The sequence below is a fragment of the Acinonyx jubatus genome, chromosome B4, assembly GCF_027475565.1.
Source record: "Acinonyx jubatus isolate Ajub_Pintada_27869175 chromosome B4, VMU_Ajub_asm_v1.0, whole genome shotgun sequence".
Classification (NCBI taxonomy): Eukaryota; Metazoa; Chordata; class Mammalia; order Carnivora; family Felidae; genus Acinonyx; species Acinonyx jubatus.
Genome location: NC_069387.1, coordinates 15,694,368 through 15,713,827, shown reverse-complemented (window position 1 = coordinate 15,713,827; position 19,460 = coordinate 15,694,368). Strand labels below are relative to the sequence as shown.

The window sequence follows — 19,460 nt, the reverse complement described above, 5'->3', positions numbered from 1 at the left end:
ATCCAGTATGTCTTTCCTATTAGAAATTGCCATAGTTAGCGGTGGACTGTAGGGCGTGGAAAAGTGGAGATTACAAAAACACTTTCGTTCATGTAGAACGCGTGAGACTTAGAGAATCAACTTCATTCAGAGATACGTGTGCCTCGTGCAGTGCCTCAGCCAGTGGGCCAGTCATCCGTGTGGGCGATCCCTCTGTCTGAACCACCTTTCTCAAGGGTGACAAGTAATCCTGCTATCTCTGCACCCCGCGTTCCCAGTCACCTTTTGAAGTAAACAGTATGCAGACGTAGCTTTCTCACTTCATATGTGTTTTCTGAGGGCCACGCCAGCCTCTCTCAGCAGTGTGTTCAAATGCCAGACCGTGAAGCTGCTTCAAACATGGTGCCGGTCGTAGATAAAGAAGGACACTGCCGTAGAACTTGTAGACCAGGCGTAAACATGACCAAATCTAAAGCACTCACAGCGATTTTGGAATTTGCAAGCTGTGGTGATGTCAGTTGAGTTGGGGCGATTTGAACTGACGGACCAGCCAGCCATGTGCAGACGAGCTTAGGGCCCGTGGAGGCTTTCGGAAAGCTGGCTGGCGGGAGGCCACACCAGGAGGACAGCCACTAGCAGGATCGCCTGCATGGAATGTGAGAAGCGAGAAGGTGGATAAAGCGAGACGTGAGAAATTGCCTTCTGGCAATGCCAAGAAGGCGTGGTAACAAAGATAATAATACTCAATGTCATCAGCGCTTTAATTTTTGTGCCTGCTGGGTGATGGGAACTTTGCATGCATTTTACTTAATGCTCTCTCAGCCTCTTGCAAGGTGGGTTTGATTGTGCATTTTGCAGCTAAGGAGTCTGAGAGGCGGGCTAACAATTTGCTCATGGCCCCGTGACTAAGAGAGGAGGGAGAGAGGGGGCAAGACTTCCTCCTGGGGCCTTTCAGACTCCAAATGCACTTTTCTTTTCTCTCCGCCTTCCTCGAGGGTGAGATCTTGCTTACTATGAAGCAATTCAATTCACACATATTATTTAGGCCTTTCTGCATTCCAGGAACTGAAGAGGCAGGTTAATTATCAGATTACGCTGTGAAGTAGCAGGACTCTGAAAGAAGCTTGGCAGGTGCTGAGACTATGATGCTTTCTGTTATTCAGGGGATGGAACAGTGGTTCCTAGTAGATACGAAGGGAGTTTGGTTTTCACTCGCTCCCTAGATCGTTAATTTTGAGAGTTAAACATTTTCACCTCGATTTCTTTCCATCTTTCCGTCTCTTCAGAGCATCATATCCAAAAGCAGACACAGCTCGTCTCACACCCTGAAACCCCCCAACCCCAACAGCTTCCCCTCCTAACTTCCCAGTCCAGGGCAACACGGCACGTTACCCAGATTGGAAACCGTCATCACCATGGCCACTGCTTACTCTTAGGTCACTCGGATCCAGGGGGCGTCCTGGCTCGTTGTTTCCTGTATCCACTCCTCGGTTTTGTGGCCGTCACTCATCCGAGTCATTTTGTGTCTCACCCCTGCGATGCTGGAATTGGCTGTCCTCCCCCCAGGCTCTGCGCACCCCTCCCAACGTGTCTGTCTTCGAGCCACAACCTCTTCTTAATAACTACATTCTCAAGACTCCCTGAAGACCCAAAGTGAATCACTCATTCCTTCATTAGAATGCCCTCCATGAAGGCAGAGATTTTTCTCTCTTTGGTTCACTAGCCTATCTTCAGTGCCTAGAGAAGCCTGGAGCATTTGTTGAGTGCATGGATTAACGCATGAGCCATTCACAGAAGAGGGAAGGAAGGAAAGAAGGGAGAGACGAGGCTAATATTGTAGTGTTCTATTCAATGTTCTAGTTCTAGTATTCTATTCAATGTTCTAGTATTCTATTCAATGTTCAAGCATTGTGCCAGTTAGTGACTTTATGTGTGACTGTATTTAATCTCTACAGTGTATTATGATCCACTTTAATCTCTACAGTGTATTATCATCCACTTTCTCAAAATACATTTATTGAATATTTATCATGTGCCGGGAGCTCCACTCGACACTGAGGAAAGTGAGCAAGGCAGGTGCAATGCAGGCCCCCTTGGTTGGGATGTAGACTTGAGTTGTGTGGGCACATACGTGACCCAGAGATGCAATACTCAGGTAAAGGGACAAAGGAAGGAATTACAGTTTGTAATAAAGATGACAAAGGAAACAGAAGTCTTGCTGCAAAAGAGGTTGAGGCTTGGGGCACCTGGGTGGCTCAATAAGGTCAGCGTCTGGCCTCGGCTCAGGTCATGGTCTCACCTGAGGTTCATGAGTTCGAGTCCCGCATCAGGCTCTCTGCTGTTGGCATGGAGCCTGCTTCAGATCCTCTGTTCCTCCTCTCTCTGCCCCTGCCCCACTTGTGCTCTCCCCCCACCTCAAAAATAAATAAAACCTTTTTAAAGGAAGAGGTTGAGGCTCATAACATTCAACTGTGTCCTTGGAAAGCCATGCCCGGTGTGAACATCCATCCTTCTTTCCACTGCTCCTCCCCGGACAGCAGTTTCAGGGGGGCCCTAAGCTGCTCTCTGTTCCACGAATATACCACATTTCCCCATGCTCAGGCCTTTTCTCAGATTCCATTCAACAGACAGGTGTCCTCATTTTCTACACTTTCTGCAATGCTTGTTAGTTCAGGTCAGTAAGAAAGTGCCTGTGGCTCCAGGAAGCTCCTAGCCTTGTAAAAGGATTAGGAACCACATAAAGATCTGTAATGCAGAGTGGAATGTGGTGAGTGCTCCCATAGAGATAGGAATGAAATACTAGGGGCTTTAGGAGGAACGATCATATCCCCTTGGGGGAGACCAGAAAATATATTTAGAAAAGGTGGTATTTGAAGAATGGGTACAATTTTTATAGCTTATCGTGGTAGAGAAAGAATGTTCGAAACTGATGAACCCCACTAAGAAAAAATCGCATAGAGGGCAGGGTTTCGGGGGGGCATTGAGGGAAGACTAGAATCCCAGTATGGCCCAACTCTGGAGCTGTTGTAGGGGAGAAAGGGCATCAAAAGCTAATATGGGACCATGCGTTGGAGGATGAAATGCCAGAGAGAGAGGAGTTTATAATTAATGTGGTGGGCAGTGAGAATTCACTGCCATTTGTGCCTGGGAGAAAGGCATGCTTGTGGCTGTGCTTTAGGAAGACTGTTGTGGCATCTGGGGGATGAGTGATTTGAGGGCTGTTTGCCGTAGATCAGGTGAATGGTAAAAGGAGCCTGCCCTTGAAGGGGGAGAGGCGGGTGTCCTGTGATGGCACAGGGGGATGATTGTTCCAGACCATGAAGTTAGAGAGAAGACATGCTTGTCAAAGGGCTCAGAACTTTCTGGACAGGAACTGAGAGAATGGATGCGGTATACACAGAAGAAAAAATATGTGGTGGGAAATTAATCTCAGGTGAAAGAGAATTCACTTTTATCCTCTTACCTGGAAGTATCTTCCCTTCTGTAGTTGATGTAAAGTAAAACCCCATGGGCACCTGGGTGGCTCCGTTGGTTAAGCGTCTGACTCTTGATCTTGGCTCAGGTCGTGATCTCACGGTTCGTGAGACTGAGCCCCTTGTCAGCCTCTGTGCTGTTTGGGATTCTCTCTCTCTCCCTCTCTCTGCCCTTCCACTGCTCTCTCTCGCTCTCTCTCTCAAAATAGATAAACTTTATTTATTTTTTAAAAAAAAATTTTTAACATTTGTTTATTCCTGAGAGGCAGAGAGAGACAGAGCAGGAGAAGGGGAGGGGCAGAGAGAGAGGGAGACACAGCATCCGAAGCAGGCTCCAGGCTCTGAGATGTCAAAACAGAGCCCGACATAGGGCTTGAACCCACAAACCTCGAGATCATGACTTGAGCCAAAGTCAGATGCTTAACCGAGTGAGCGACCCAGGTGCCCCTAAATAAATAAACTTTAAAAAACAATAACATAAAACCGCAGGAGGAAGGTGAGATATAAGCTGGATCATGCCGTTTTACCCTTTATGGCCCTTCTAGCCTGTTCATATGAGTTAATATCAATTACCTTATATTGTTCCTTATCTGATTTGAGTATGTTGGTCTGGTTTCCACAGATTTGTAAACTTGGGGACTTCTTTAGTACCCTCTAGAACAGTTTCTAAAGTTCAGAGAAAAAGCTTTAAGACACATTCCTAGAAATTTTTCTGAATCTTTTTGGGGGAAATAAAAGCAGATCATAGTCTCCCCCTAAAGCTATTTATTACTTACAGCTTCATCAAAGTCTAATGTACAGTCTGTGATGAAGGAGACAGAAGGTGGTGAGTATGTAGGAGGGAGAGAAAGACATTAATTAACAGATGGAGGGAAAACCTAGTGCAAAAAACTCAAGCTGATGTGAGACAAATGCGTGAAGCTAGATTTTCCGTATTGCTTCACTGGATCCAAAATACAGAACGAAACCAGCCCAGTTATAAAAACCAGACCTTATTTGAAAGAGACCTAAATGATACTGTCAGAGTTTAGTTATTGGCCAAGTGAGACTACCTGAAAAGAAGCAGTATTCGCTTGTGGCCTGTAATAATGTTTTTCCCATGTTTCAGGATAGAGAAGGTCTTATCACCACCAGAACATTTGCCAAGCGCATTGACATCTTGGGAAGTCATTCTGCTTATTTTGAGGTCACCTAGTTCCTGAGGGGCGGAAGTTTTTTTTTTTTTCAGGAGATATTTCATTAATGGTCTAATGATAGTAACAGTTGAATAGCACTATTTTCTTTTCAAGAACTGAAAAAAATTTTTTTCAAGTTCTGATTTGTCTTTGTGGTAACCTGTGAGGTTGGAACAGAAGTATATTGATTATCTGGATAGCCACAATGTCTTTCCTGTATATTTGAGACCAATCAAAGAACTCTGTCCCACTTATCGCAAAACTGACTGATTAATTGACCAATCCTTCCAAAAATGTGGAGATGTTTTATTTCTGGTATATCACATTCACTTTGCCAGCAAAATTATTTTCTTCAGAAACAATGACTATTGCATTTACTTTTAGATATGTTTGATAAACTCAGTGTTTAAGATATGCCCCATAAAACACTGGTCTCTACGTGTGCTGACAAAGATCATTATGATTTGTAGAGATTAGAAATGAAAGTCAAAAGACAAAGTAATAGAAAAACAGTAAACACATAAATCAAAGTAACCCTAAATGCAAATGGAAGGAAATACAAGATGGCATAATGATAAAACTATGTAAGGCAAAAGATTAAGAAAACCCATTAAATTTATGACAAATAACTAAGAAAGACCATTTTGAGTTGACAGCTTTCTCCATAATTCTACTGCAATGGTTTCCAAAATATTGAGTAAGATTTTGTATCTCTGATTAGCTAAGTACTGGAAACATGCCCTCTAATGGGACACATGTGGATATATGGAATAAGTACAAAAATATTATGGAATTTGAGCTTAATATAGATTAAATATGTTTTCGTCATATCATAAACCATGAAAAATTGTTCTGATACAGTATTGTAATTTCTTCATCTGTCATCTCCAGAACTTTGGGAGTTTTGACATGTGTGAGCAGAATATAGTGCAGAGAGATTTACATGTCAGGATCACAGTTTTTGTTTTGCTGACTCTGGATTGTTTTTCACAGTTCTTGACCCGTGGACTCTAAACAATGATAATAATAACCAGACATACCATGATATCATTACTAAAATTGGAGTCTGGCCCAGATTGGAAAACTAATGGTAATCATGAGACGTTGCTTATTTTGAGTGCCTACTGTATGCCAAGTGTAAACTTATTTGCCATGTATAAACTTACGGAATCCTCTCAACGGCCCTATTATACATATGAAGAAACTGAGACACGGAGAAGTTAAGTAGCTTACTCAAGCTCACACAGTCTGGAAGTGGCAGACCTGGGATTTGAACCCAGGACTTCTGGCTCCAGATCCCACACTCTAAACTTCACTGTAAGGCAGTACCTCACACACTGTGGTATTTTTGCACTACAGTCGGTGATGTGCCCAAGACCCTTTGCGTTCTTTTCATGTTATCTGTCCTATCTCTTTGGATTTCTTTTGTTCCTGTTCTGATGCAGCAACAGAACACTTTTTGATTCAGAGAATATGGTGCCCTTAATGAATCATCAGGATGTCCATGGACATTTTCAGGGACTTTCTGTGGAGATCTCAGTTTTTAGTTCTGAGTCAGCCTACCAGAATGATTTGATAGTTATGGCGTATGACTCCTGCGTACAATTACAAGAATGAAAATCCTCAACCACATTGCTGGTGGAGAAGAAATGAACCAACGTTTTTGGAACACGTAGCCTCTGTAAGTAAGAGCATCTTTGACTTACTGTCTTGTTGGTTTGAATTTTAGGGAGATTTATTAACGTTTGGGGTACTAACATTGCATAGGCCAAGAATAATGGGAGAGTTTTGAAATATGGGAGATTCAGTGATTACCTGACAACCAAGATTCTCAAGGCCAGACTAAACAGTGTTACTGAGGATACATATAAGCTTACTACCCAGGTAAAACATTTCTTGCGCAATAATAATCTTATCGCTTTTGCATATCAGGTTTTTCCAAGTAATGCTCATCAGCATCAGTTCTTTTAAACTAGAGCATCCTTAAAGCATCACACATGTACAAGGGCAAGAGCAAGAAAGTCCCATTGTAGAGCCAAGGGGAAAAGAATGCATGCGAGTATTATAAAACGTATGAAATCTTAACTCCGTAGTGGCACAGTTACTTTAATAGATTGGATTATTCTGAAGACAACCAGTGACCCTCTTCCTTCCATGTATTTGAGTCCTAGTATGTGCCAGAATTCCCATTATGTGCAAAGGACACAGAAATGAATAAAACACCTTCCTTGCATGCAGGGGGCACCCAAAATACTTCTCTCTTCTCTGCTCAATCTTTTTCTCTCTCAGTCTTTCATGATTGTGCTGCCACATTGAGATCTAGTTCAGCTGTTTCATAACGCCCCCACTCAAGGTTCAAAGTGCTTTGGTGAAATAACATCGACTTTTACCCTGAAATCCATGGAAATATGAAGTTTACTGTTTTGTTCTCCCTGATAAAAGATAGCATAATAACTAGTTGCCGGGTGACTGCATAAAACACAGGCCCCAAATGCAGCCGGTGAAGAGCAGTTAGCAATTAAGTAAAGGAAATGACTGGTGGGTTTGAAACTCAACACACTGCCCATGTACTTGTTAGCGTAGGGAGGCCTCTGGGTTGCTCTGACAACTTTTATCACTAAGGAAATAGTTTTGGTGACTCATGCTCGTACAGAACGACTTCTTTCAAAATCTGTGTTTTCGGTGACCTTACCATTATGCTTCTGTTTTCCTTTTTCTTTGGACGGGGACAGAAAAAGCTTCATTTGGATGGCATGGGTTTATTACTCAGTAGCATATTATTCGCTGGCTGGCTCATGTTTTGAAATTTAACGGACTCAGTGGTGATCAGAGTAAAAGGTCAGTAGTTCTTGCAATATATTGCTATATTAAATGTAGAACTAAAGCCTATTTTCTAAGCAGAAGTGTTATATCTTATATTAACAACATCTCTTGTCGGTTACTTTTTTGTTATTTAACGCAACACTGTTATTCAAAATACTGGTTGTACTTTTGGCAAGTAAACCAAAATACTGAGGTACTTTGCACTGTAACCTAAAATGCCATAGTTGTCCCTCAAGGAGATGAAAAACTGGACTTAAAGTCTCCACTGAGAGTCGTCTGGAGATGATAATTATGAAAATAAAGGAACTTGAAGGAAACACCTTTGCCCGCTTCTTCTTTTATGTTAACTGTCTACCTGAAAGATGTTCCAACAGTATTTATTGACAATTGATATTTCTCTGCATTAAAATATAGTAAAGAAGTTGCAGAAGAAATGAATTAATTCAAAGAGTTATAGGCCGATAATGTGTTTGGAGAACGATATGGGAGAACTTCCTACAGGCAAAGAAAACCAGGAGCCAGGTGTCTTGCCTGGTAATTTCTGTGGCTCCAACCTTCAGTGTGGTGAGCACAGGGCTTACCTGGGTCCTCATTACATCTTTTGTTCTAACCCCAGAAATCGTGCTGGGAGTCTCAAAATTTAGCTGTTTTCATTTTGCTTTTAATGCAGCCCTTTTCTGGTTTTAATTTTGTGCCTGGAAAAGCCTGAAAAAGACAATGAGTCATGACAACCATTTCTTTTCCCTCCAGATAGGAGCCTTCAGCGTGAGGCGAGGGCACTGAGCACCATTTGTGTGATTCATGAGGCTTAGTGCCTGGGCGCTTTTCCGCGGGGCCCCTTTAAGGGGACCCACTAGTCCAGGGGTTCTCAAAGTGTGGTACCCAGACCAGCAATACCAGCCCAGCATCACCTGGCGTTGGAAAGGCCATCAGTCCCCACCCCAGATGCACTGAATCAGAACTTTGGAGCAGAGGCCCAACAATCTGTTTTTTAATAAGACTTCCAGATGATTCTGAGGAAGGCTGAGGTCTGAGAACCACTATGCTAGTGAATTCTTAATATTTGTGGCCATGAAGAGCATGAACAATATAGTGGCTGGAGAGGTAATGGTTATGACTCTTCATTTATGAGGAAATGAATAATAAATAGAAAAGAATGTTTTCACTTTTAGAATTCAAGACTAAAAAATTAAAAAGCCTGGAATTTAATTAGGGGGACTGATTGCTTGCAAGAACCTTGCTTTCTCAGGGAAGGGCAATCTGATGACTAGGGAACTGTGAAATATATTGGCATGGTTCTGAAATTCTAGAATAAACTCTCGTGAGAGAAGGCACGGCTTTCTATATTAGGACATAAATTCAACCCAGGTGTGTAAAATCCTAGAAGACTCTCGTGTTCCATTGGCTTTGCCAATTCATTTGCATCTTGAGGCCACAGTTTCTAACTGAAAACCATATGCGTTGTTAATTGCCACAAATGATCTCATCAGAATGAAGTCAGAGATTCAGAATTTGTAAGAGGATGTGTGAAGTGTTTTGATTATTGAAAAATGTGAAGCATAAGCATCAAGAATGATGAGTAGAGATATTGATGGCAAAGAGGTGGTTTAGAAGTTGATACAAAAAAGGATTGATATTTCAACTTCCCTTTGACATACACCTCCTTGACTGCTGGCTCTGTCGTGTATTAGTTTTTGATGTTAAGTAAATCACGGTTTTTAAAAGGTCTTCATCTTAGTTCCCTCAACAAAAATGTAGCATTTGTGATCCCTACTCAGAGGATTGCTGTGAGAATAAAATTAGATTAAAATATGAAAATGCAGTTTGTAAAGGTCAAACATTACACATTTTAGATATTGTTGTTAGGACTGTTGGTATTTTGTGTCTGGGTTGGGAGGCTTTGTGATTGTTGACATAATGACATCCAGGAGTTTGGAATAAGTGTGTATGTCAGCAGATTTTATGATTACAAAAAATACCCATGTTTACTTTTCTGTTAATTCTCCTCTAGTGGAATGTTTTCATTTTCTCATGAGACGAGAGAGATCCGCATATGTTTTATTAAGGAAAGCAAGCCTGATATTTTTTATCCTTTGAACCGAGGGACTACATTTCACTCATTCTTGCGGGGAAAGATGTCAGATTCTGGGTAAATTCACAGGTCGTGGATAAGTCTCCATTTCTTCCAATGTAAAAGGAAGGTGTTGCTAATACAGAAGCGTGTGAAGACGAAGTGAGAGATGTATATAAAATACATAGTTGAGGGGTACATGGTAAGCACTCGATAATGTGGGTTGTTATTAGTGTTGTTATTGTTACGAAACGATAGCTTGAAGAGGGGCAGTGTGTCTGAATAGTCGAGGGAAGGAGAAAATAAGAAGACAAGGAGGCAGCTTGTGAAATGGCCCGACCATTTGGCACATGAAAATTCAGGTCGGATGACTTTTCTGGTCACTTTTTTGAAATCAAACAATTCTCTGATGGTTGCTCATAGAGAAAATTAATATAGTGATTTATAATCTGCACGTCTACCTCATAATCAACATTTCGGTTTTGCTTTAAAGTTCTGTTTCTTCCCTCTCCAGGCTTGAGTGTGCTAGATACAAGGAAAAGGGAGTACTGAATTTCTCTCTCCCCGTCCCCGCCTCTCTCTCTGTTTACCAAGTGTTTCTCCTCGTCCTTCTCTACCTTGCTGACTAAGGTCTCTTGCTGGTTAGGGTTAGGGCTCATTGAGAAGAGGTGAAGGGGAAAAGAAAGTTCTTTCTTGACAACTATTGTTGGTGATCTAGAGTTTACACTGCTCCATTGGGCATGTGTTTGAAATGGGCCCTTTTTCTAGAAGGTTTTTCTGCGGGAACTTCTCATCGTTGGGCTGTCTTGCCCAAAGTGCCCTTGACATGCACAGGTGCATTCGTATTTGTCTTCCACAGTCCCAAGAAGTCATTCGGAAATACACTCTGCTTCTTTTTGCTGTGGTAACTTCTTTCCAGGGGCTCATCCTCCCTCAGAATCTAAAACAGCAAGTACTCCCCTATATGGCTCAGATCTGGTCCAAGGGAAATACTTTACCTACCAGAACTCAGAGGAGGATGAGAGCAGAGTTTTAAACTCCCAGGTGGTCCTGTGACGCTCTTTGCCTTGGACCTGAGGTGAGTAGCAAACAGCCCCAAAGATCTTGTTGGCAGAAAGGTCAGTCCACACAGCACGCTGGCAACTTTCTCCGAAAACTTTCCTCTGCAACCATCTCCAACTTGTTTATACCTTCCACATAGATACATAGCTGGTTGTAAGAATTTGATGTAACTCTTTGTGGAACCCTTCCTTTGCGTTGTACTGTTGTATTTCACCTTGGCAGGTGGTTTCTACTGCTTTTGCTACTTTACATGAAACTTGCTTTAACTCCTATCAAAGGTAAAAAGGGAAAGGACCACTTTGGGGGTGCTCTCACTCCTCAATCACCCCAGAATTGTGGTCGCTGCCAGGGAGAAAATGGTGTGTCCATGCAAATGTAATTGGGAACCTCCTGCGTGCCCAAATCACAACATAATTCCAAAGTTAAGCTTTAAATGTGAGCAAGGGTTTTTTGTTTTTTTTTAGATATTCATCTTTTCCTCATAGGTAGCTTTTTGTTTTTTAAAGTGACTGAGTTACAGTACTCCTGTCTTACGTTATTAACCCTTGAACTGACTTCTCCTATTGTTTTGGGAGCTAAAAATGTGTTTAAAAATGGTGTTCAGCTGAAGTTAAAAAACTGCTAACTTTTATCAGTTGTTAAATACAATTCCCACTTGTACTTAAATAAACTCATCTGGAGACAAACAAAAAAATTTATGTATTGTGTTTGAATTATCTTTTTGCATTGCAGGCATAACTTTTTCTTTTTTATCTTTTTTTTTAAAGTTTATTTTGAGAGAGACAGAGAGAGTGTGAGTGGGGGAGGGGCAGAGAAAAAAGGAGACTCTGAAGCAGGCTCAGCACTGTCGGAGCAGAAGCCACGTGGGGCTCGAACTTGTGAAACTATGAGATCACGATCTGAACTCAGGCCCCGAATGTCTGTTTCTGTCTTGTGGTACTTCTGGGGGTGGGTGTCTTAGTACACTAAGAAAATGAACCTGGACTTGGAATGTCACATAAGCCTCATTTTTCCATGTGTTTTTGTAGTGACCAGATGCTATTGTGAAAATTATATGGACCTTTCAAAATTTGCTGGGAATTTGAAAATTGGGTATGGTAGGTATTTGTCTAATAATTCTTAATATCAATTTGGTTATTTTCTCAAATGGGCTTGATTGGTGTAGTAGAGTAGCAAAACCTTAACATAATGACTAAATACTTATCTATGCATCCATCCACCCAAGGGGCTTCTTTTATTTTATTTTATTTTAGTTTAGTTTAGTTTAGTTTAAGTTCACCCCTAGCGTGGAGCCCAGCGTAGGACTTGAACTCACAACCCTGAGATCAAGACCTGATACTCAACCAACTGAGCCACCCAGGTGCCCCAAAGGGACTTCTAAAATATTAGAATTCTGTACTAAAATAAATATTGGCAATGCCTTCTACCATAGTGTTCTTTTCTTTCCTGTCCTCCCATTTCGTCTTCCCTGTTCTCCCTGTGTCTTCCTTTTCTTGTTTTCCCAGATATCTGGGGATGTGCTCAGGGGAGATGATGGTACTTGGAAAGAGTATCTGGGTCTGTCAAACTTTGAGCCTGTTTGAAGATAAGGAGGCAAGAGTCAAAAAAAGAGAAAGAAAGAAAGAAAGAAAGAAAGAAAGAAAGAAAGAAAGAAAGAAAGAAGGAGATGCTTCTAAATCTTGTGCAACACTGTAATTTATTTTTTTAAGTTTATTTATTTATTTTGAGAGAGTCAGAAACAGTGTGAGTGGGGGAGGGGCCAAGAGAGAGGGAGACAGAGAATCCCAAGCAGGCTCTGCCCTATCAGCTTGGAGCCCAGCGTGGGGCTCAAACTCACCAAACCGTGAGATCAAGACCTGAGCTGAAATCGAGTCAACAGCTTAACTGACTGAGCCACCCATGCACCCCACGTGTGACACTGTAATTTAAACAGGATTTAGCGTGGCAACTCACTGTATGGTGTATCAAAGTTGATACAAAGATGGTGAGCTGAGAGGAGCTGTACATTAGACAAAGCAAAGCGTGTGTGTGTGTGTGTGTGTGTGTGTGTGTATGTGTGTGTATGTTAACAAGGTTTAGAAAGGTTTTAATAAATTGGAAGCATTAAGGGGCACCTGGCTGGCTCAGTGGGTAGAGAAAGCAACTCTTGATCTTGGGAGTCATGAGTTCAAGCCCCACCTTGGGCATAGAGCTTACTTAAAAAAATACAATAAAAATAAGTTGGAAGCCTCAAGATGAACTTGAGATTCTAAAAAGCTCCCCTGTGAAGCTGAAAGGGTTTAGACTGCCGCTCGTATCACACTCCTTTTAGCCAGAAGTTGTGTGGGGAACATCTAATGTGTTCCCCTAGTGCCTGGGATCCTATTTCTGCCACTCTGCCACCAAAAAGAGCTGGGAGGGTAACTGGTAACAAATCTCGAGGGGATACCAAAATGACCTTAGAACAGGAAGGAATAGCTAAGAAAGGTTTGCAAAAGAAGAGGCATTGTGGAACTTCCTACTAGGTGTGATAATGTACGACAAAGTTCCAGTAATTTCAAGTGTGGTTCGCCAGCCAGAATAGCAGACGCATCCCAAGAAGAGTGAGGCCCCATGGGAATGGTACGAACTTAGAATATAGTGTGTGAAAGAGGAAAGAGAAAGTGTTACACACCACCAGGGAAGGGAAAACTAGATATTTGTGGGAAAGTTAGGTTTAAAACCTCACCTTGCACCCCATATCAAAATGGATTTTAAAAAACGAAACGTAAGGAAGAGAAGCACATACAGACACGTAGGATAAGTCACAAAGGAAAACTATGTGTATTTGATGGCAGAAAATTTAATACTTCTGTGTCATAAAATATTATAATCCAAATTCAATGGAAACTGATGAACGGGGAAGTGTTTTTACAATACACGTGGTTGACGGCTTTATAACAACAAAAATAAAATTGTGGTAATTCAATAAGAGTCTCTTATCATCCCAGAAGCAAAAGGACAAATGTGAAAAATAATTGACAAAAGAAAAAATTACAGATGTCCCTTAAAGATGTGATAATTCATGCTCGATGTTAACCAAAAAAGGGGAAAATAAAAATGACACCCTAATTGTTGGCCTACAAGATAGACAAAGGTTTAAAATGACATCACGTGTTCATGTGGATGTAGGAGGTGAATGTTCTCAGTCACTGCTGATGGGAATTTGGACTCTAATTGTTCTGGAAATGAGTTTTGACAATATGCATCAAGAACTTACGTAATAATTATGACTTTCACCTGTGACCCCCCCTTCTAGACTCTAGCTGATGAAAATATCAGAGCATTTGAATATTTATATGTATGAATATTCATGTACTGTTCATGGTAGCAAAAAACTGAATCCTCTTAAATGTTCAATACTGACAGACTAGGAACACAAATTATGGTTGTTTATGGACTACAGAAACAAGAAGGAAAGATACCCAGGGAACAGTTTAAAAGTGGTTGTTTTTAGGGGTAGGGATGAAATCAAGGTTTTTTTTTTAGAAGGGTATGTCTTTTTCCTCCTTTTACTTTTGTGATTTGCTTTACCCCTCCAAATTAGCATGCATTATTTAGAAAATTCGGGAAAAACTAAAGATAACATGTGAAAGGATGATACATCTCTTTGATCAAAATGGAGAACTGGTCATGATACAATGTTAGATGAAAAAAAAACAAGGTATAAAACACAAATGCAGGGGCGCCTGGGTAGCTCAGTCGGTTAAGCATCCGACTTTGGCTCAGGTCATGATCTCGCGGTTTGTGAGTCCAAGCCCCGCGTCAGGCTCTGTGCTGACAGCTCAAAGCCTGGAGTCTACTTCAGATTCTGTGTCTCCCTCTTTCTCTCTCTGCCCCTCCCTTGCTCATGCTCTCTCTCTCTCTCTCTCAAAATAAAATAAATATGAAAAAACATTAAAAAAACACAAATGCAGTAAGATTATGATTTTGGTAAAACATAATTAGTGCAAAGACTAGAGAGAGAAATACTAAAATGTTGGCCATAGTTATGTCTTGTAGTTTTTAAAATTTTCTTTTTTCATATATTTTCCTGTTTTCCAGATTACGTGTGATGGGCATAAATATTTTATTAGTAGTGCAAAAAGAGAAAGAATTATTCTCTTATAGTTGGATTGGGCTTTCAATACTCTGGGCATTTCTGATGTATGCTTATTAGGTCTCTTTCACTTTGGGTGATAAACAAAAATTTGTTTTCCAAATAATTATGTCTCATCTCTATAGGGAACAGGTAATGGGACTGAACTGAGGTCTGAAGCTTTTGGGTTTTCAAACTGTGAGCTCTACAAGGGTGCATAAATACTGCTCTTGGTTTCATTCTTTTCCCACCCTATTGTAGGATTGAGCCGTAAAGTGAAATGAGTAAAAAAAAGATGGGCCCTGCAGATTCCTGACATTTTTTCCTAACCAGAATGATTTTTAACTCCTAATGTGATTTTTCCCCCTCAAAATATATACCAGCTCTCTTCTTTCATTCCCTTTGATATCTTCTAGATTTTTTTAAAAAATTAATGCTATCTTCTGATTTCTGTAAAAAAAAAAAGCACTTTGGTGATTTGTAAATAAATCTGTTCATCTGGGGAATTTATGGGATGTTCAGCAAATCATATGAAGTTTTCTTCTTTAGATTCTTTGTTAAAAAAAACACCTGAATATTCAAAAAGAAAACAGATAGGGTCTAGATGGATTTATGAGCATTTTAAACATTCATAAAGTTCTTTGAAACTTACAGGCCTGTGTGAATGTGTATGATGGATACTATCCTATTATTAAAGCATACTTTGCCATCCACTAAAATATAGTCTATTTTGGTCACTCTGTATTCTCTGAATGACTAAACATAGAGCAAATCCCTTTGGGACTTGTACTATATTTTAACTTCGCAGTAATTACCTTAGATGGAAATGGAACACTCAATCTTGATCTTCGGGAGTCAGTGTAACCTGTAATAGAAGGGTTAATGGCTTCTGGGGCATTCCAGCGTGAATAGAAAGTTTGGGGTTAAGTGGTACTTATGTTGTATCAGGTTTACTGAAGTGACTTTGAAAGGCTGTAAGATCAGTTTTAACAGTTTTAAGTAAATACAAAGTCGAGTTTTTTTTTTCTTATGGAGTGAATAGACCTAGTAATAATGTTATTATATTTTGCTTATTTTTATCTCTAATGGATTGTGTGATAATGATCCCAAGTGATATTGTCGTGTATCTAAACTAGTACCTGACTAGCAAGGGTAAGGTGAAAAATGCTTTTATATGATTTTTCTCTGGATCTGGATTTTAATTTGTCAGTATTGACAACAGTAGCAATTAAAAAATAAAAAGGCTGTGAAGAAGAAGTATTTTATAGAGCGTGTGTGTATGTGTGGTGAATGTGGGATGTGTGTACATGTTTTCCTCTTCCTGGCCTTGCTGGATCTGGCTAGGGGGATTTGGTTACTTCAAACAGTTCTGAAGGTTTGACGAATTAGCAGAGAAAAGGAGCAAAGTACGAATAGCTCTCTTTCATTTTTATCTCTTCTATTCCCATCATGAGTCTTGTTTTCCTGCCTGACATAACAAAGGCTATCATAGAAAACAATAAGGAAAGACATCTTGTAGAGAAAATGCAAATTAGTATCTTGGTAATATACCCTTTTTGAAAGCATACCAACCAGGAAAACAGTTCTCTCTGTGTAATTGTTAGAAAAGAATGAAATGTAACTTACATTATGACACAGTTGTTCAGAGAGGGAAGGAAACCGGTATTCATTGTTCTAGGCACGTTACTGAGGTTCTCTCTCTCTCACTGTCTCTCTTTACCTGTGTCGATTAATTATTGATTAAATACAGACATTACCTTGCTAGCAAATATTACCCTTGTTACATAAATGAAGAAAGTATTAGAGGCAGGATTCATATTGACTCATTTATTCTAAGGACCATGTTCCTTGCACTGCATCAAGGTGTCTTTGTAGAAATAACTGGGCCCAGAATCTATTATACATTTTAGTCATGCATCTTTGAGGTTGTCTCTTTTTTGTGAAGCAGAATTAACCTTTTTGTTTAATCTTTACAAAACGCATTGCCCTATCAGTTAAGGTAACCTTCATGGATCTCAAAAGTTGCCTTCATTCCTCAGGCCAACCTGTTCTCAGGAAGCAGTGTATTCTGGGAATCAGGGCTGCTTTAGTTTGGATCCTTGGCTTTCCTTCTGGGGGTGGAGGCCCAGCAGGCGTGGGACAGCTGAGCCTTCTGAGTATCTTCTGTACTAACTTGTGATATAGCTGGCCCTAGAAAGACCTCTGAAGGAAACCCAAATAACAGATTCCCTGTTGTCATGGGCTTGGGCAAGTGAACTCAACTTTCTGGAGGTCAGATGAAGACTGGGTGAAATCAGGGTCATATGGGGTCACTTAGAGGCAGCTGCAGGGGTGGGTGAGGGTAGGGGAGGTGATCCGGAGTTCTTCTGGGCCCCTACCGCCCATGCTTTAACAACACAACAGCTGTGTGTATCCGTGTGTGTGTCTGAACACACCCTCTGTGCCTGATCCTAGGGGAAATTTTGTTCGAAGAAAAGGTTCTACATCTAAGAATAGTTGGAAAAACGCTGGCAAATAGTCCTTAAGATTTCTTCCGGCTCTAAATTTCCATGGGTGTAGGAGAGCAGTTTTAAAGATAGAGAATCCCCCTATCTTTAATGTAACTGAAATATAATCTTTGACATTTACTGCCAAACATTTTTAAATTAGACATTTCAGATATAATCTGAAAGAGAAAAATCAGTGTCAAACATCTGTGACCGAGTACTTTCAGATGGTAAGCTATAGGGCCAACTGCATGGTTTCTATGCTTTTCAGCAGAAAAATCTAGAATTACATTTCCTCATGATTCTGATTAAAAAAAAAACACATTTATTCTCTTCCTTCTTCTGAGGTAAGCATAAGATAGTATTTACAACTGGAAGTCCCTAGAGTACACTTCATAAAAGTACTATTCCTTCAAGACACCATGAAGTTCATCATTTTCCATCTGTTCTTTTTCTCTTGGAAGTTCATCATGTCATTGAAAGAACACACCTGTTGTTTCCTGCCTCTTTTCTTTTGTGACAGTTTGTGAACAAGGTGAATGGACATCAGAGGAAGAACTGAAATATTTGGTTACAAGGTTTGCTATTGTGTGAGTTCCTTTTCCTCTGTATCTTTAGGACACTTTTGAATTGAATTGAATTGAATTGAATTGAATTGAATTGAATTATTTTGTGATTTTTTGAATAATTTATTGTCATGTTAGCTAATATACAGTGTATACAGTGTAGTCTTGGCTTCGGGAGTAGATTCCCATGATTCATCACTTACGTACAACACCTAGTGCTCATCGCAACAAGTGCCCTCCTCAATGCCCATCTCCCATTTTCCCTGTCCCCCCCCACTCACCCCCATCAACCCTCAGTTCGTTCTCTGTATTTAAGAGTCTCTTATGGTTTAGGGCACTTATTTTATTTATTAATTTTTAATTTAATTTCTTTTTTTTATGTTTATTTTTGAGAGAGACACGCACACACACACACACACACACACACACACACAGCATGAGCAGGGGAGGGACAGAGAGAGAGGGAGACACAGAATCCGAAGCAGGCTCCAGCCTCTGAGCTGTCAGCACAGAGCCCAATGCGGGGCTCAAACCCATGAACCATGAAATCATGACCTGAGCCAAAGTCAGACCCTTAACCGACTGAGCCACCCCAGGAGCCCCTTGGGGGAATTATTTTAAATCAGTGTTCATAGTACAATAATTAAGCACTTGCTGCACACTTCAACATTGTTCATTTATTGATGGGCTACCTGTTAAGGTCATGACTTCACGAGACTGACTTTCAAGCAACTGTCTCCAATAAAACTTTCTGTGATGATGGAAGTGTTCTCTCTTGGCTGAGCACTACTGTAGCCATCAGCCACATGTGGCTATTAAATACTTGGAGCATGCCTAGCGTGACTAATAAACTACGCTTTCAATATTAATTAAGCTAATTTAAACTTCAATCAGCAAATGTGGCTGGCGGTTACCCTATTGGACAGTGTGGTTCTGGAGGGTCAATACAGTTGGTAAAATAGTCTTATGTTCAGGGGACAGAAGGCACGAAGTTGTTTTTATTATTGGCACTTTCATGGCTGGAAATAGGTTAGAGGTTTTTCCATTTAAAACCATTTTAAGCTAAATATTTCTTCAGTGCTTGGCACATAAAAGTCAGTTAAGTGATCGGATGGTATTACTAGGTCTCCCCTTACTCCACCCCCAGTCTCAGCAACTCATGTATCTGATGCATCCTGGGTGAGGTCACTAACAATTTTCCCCTAAGATTGCCAGACCTGTAGACTTACCTCTCAAGCTGCCTGGGTCTTGGTTGGAGTTCAGAGCGAGACAGTTATGTGTGCTGCTGTCTACTGACTTCCAGCGCTCCTAGGCTCCGCACCCCCTCGGTCATGCCTCTGGCTTGCAGACTTCCAGCCTCGCATCCATACTTCTCCAAGCCAGACCACTCCTAGACGCCATCCACAACCCCCACTTAGGGCCCTGAGAGGTCTGTGGCCATAAGCACCTCTCTGCAGCGTGCTGATGTGATCTTGTTCAGTTGTGGCTCCTAAAACCGGTATCACCCAATTGGGGGATGAGCAATTGCAGGGGTCAGAATCACGCTGTTGGACACAGTTGAAGGGACCGAAAATGAAATCACTTAGACGACGTCATCCGATAGATGCTGTTTATGAAACACACTTTTATGTTGTGCTAGGCATTGGGCTACGCGCTTCAGATTGTCCTCTAGCCCTCACAGCCACCACATGTCTTATTTGTACATATTTTAGACATGTGCTTAGGCTCA

The 19,460-nt window shown here is 40.9% G+C and overlaps 1 protein-coding gene across 5 annotated transcripts in view; it reads left to right on the top strand.

Moving 5' to 3' along the window:
• The first annotated feature begins 3,719 nt into the window (after window positions 1–3,719).
• Window positions 3,720–19,460, top strand: part of TRDMT1 (tRNA aspartic acid methyltransferase 1) — a 91,014-nt gene continuing 75,273 nt past the window's right edge. The window contains exon 1 of one of the 5 annotated variants that reach the window (XM_053225350.1): window positions 3,720–6,308. The gene's annotated coding sequence lies outside the window, so the exon portion shown is untranslated. Of the gene's footprint in view, window positions 11,681–12,245; window positions 17,756–19,460 lie in introns of those variants that run through there. The other 4 variants (XM_053225347.1, XM_053225345.1, XM_053225351.1 and 1 more) reach the window with 4 other exon arrangements.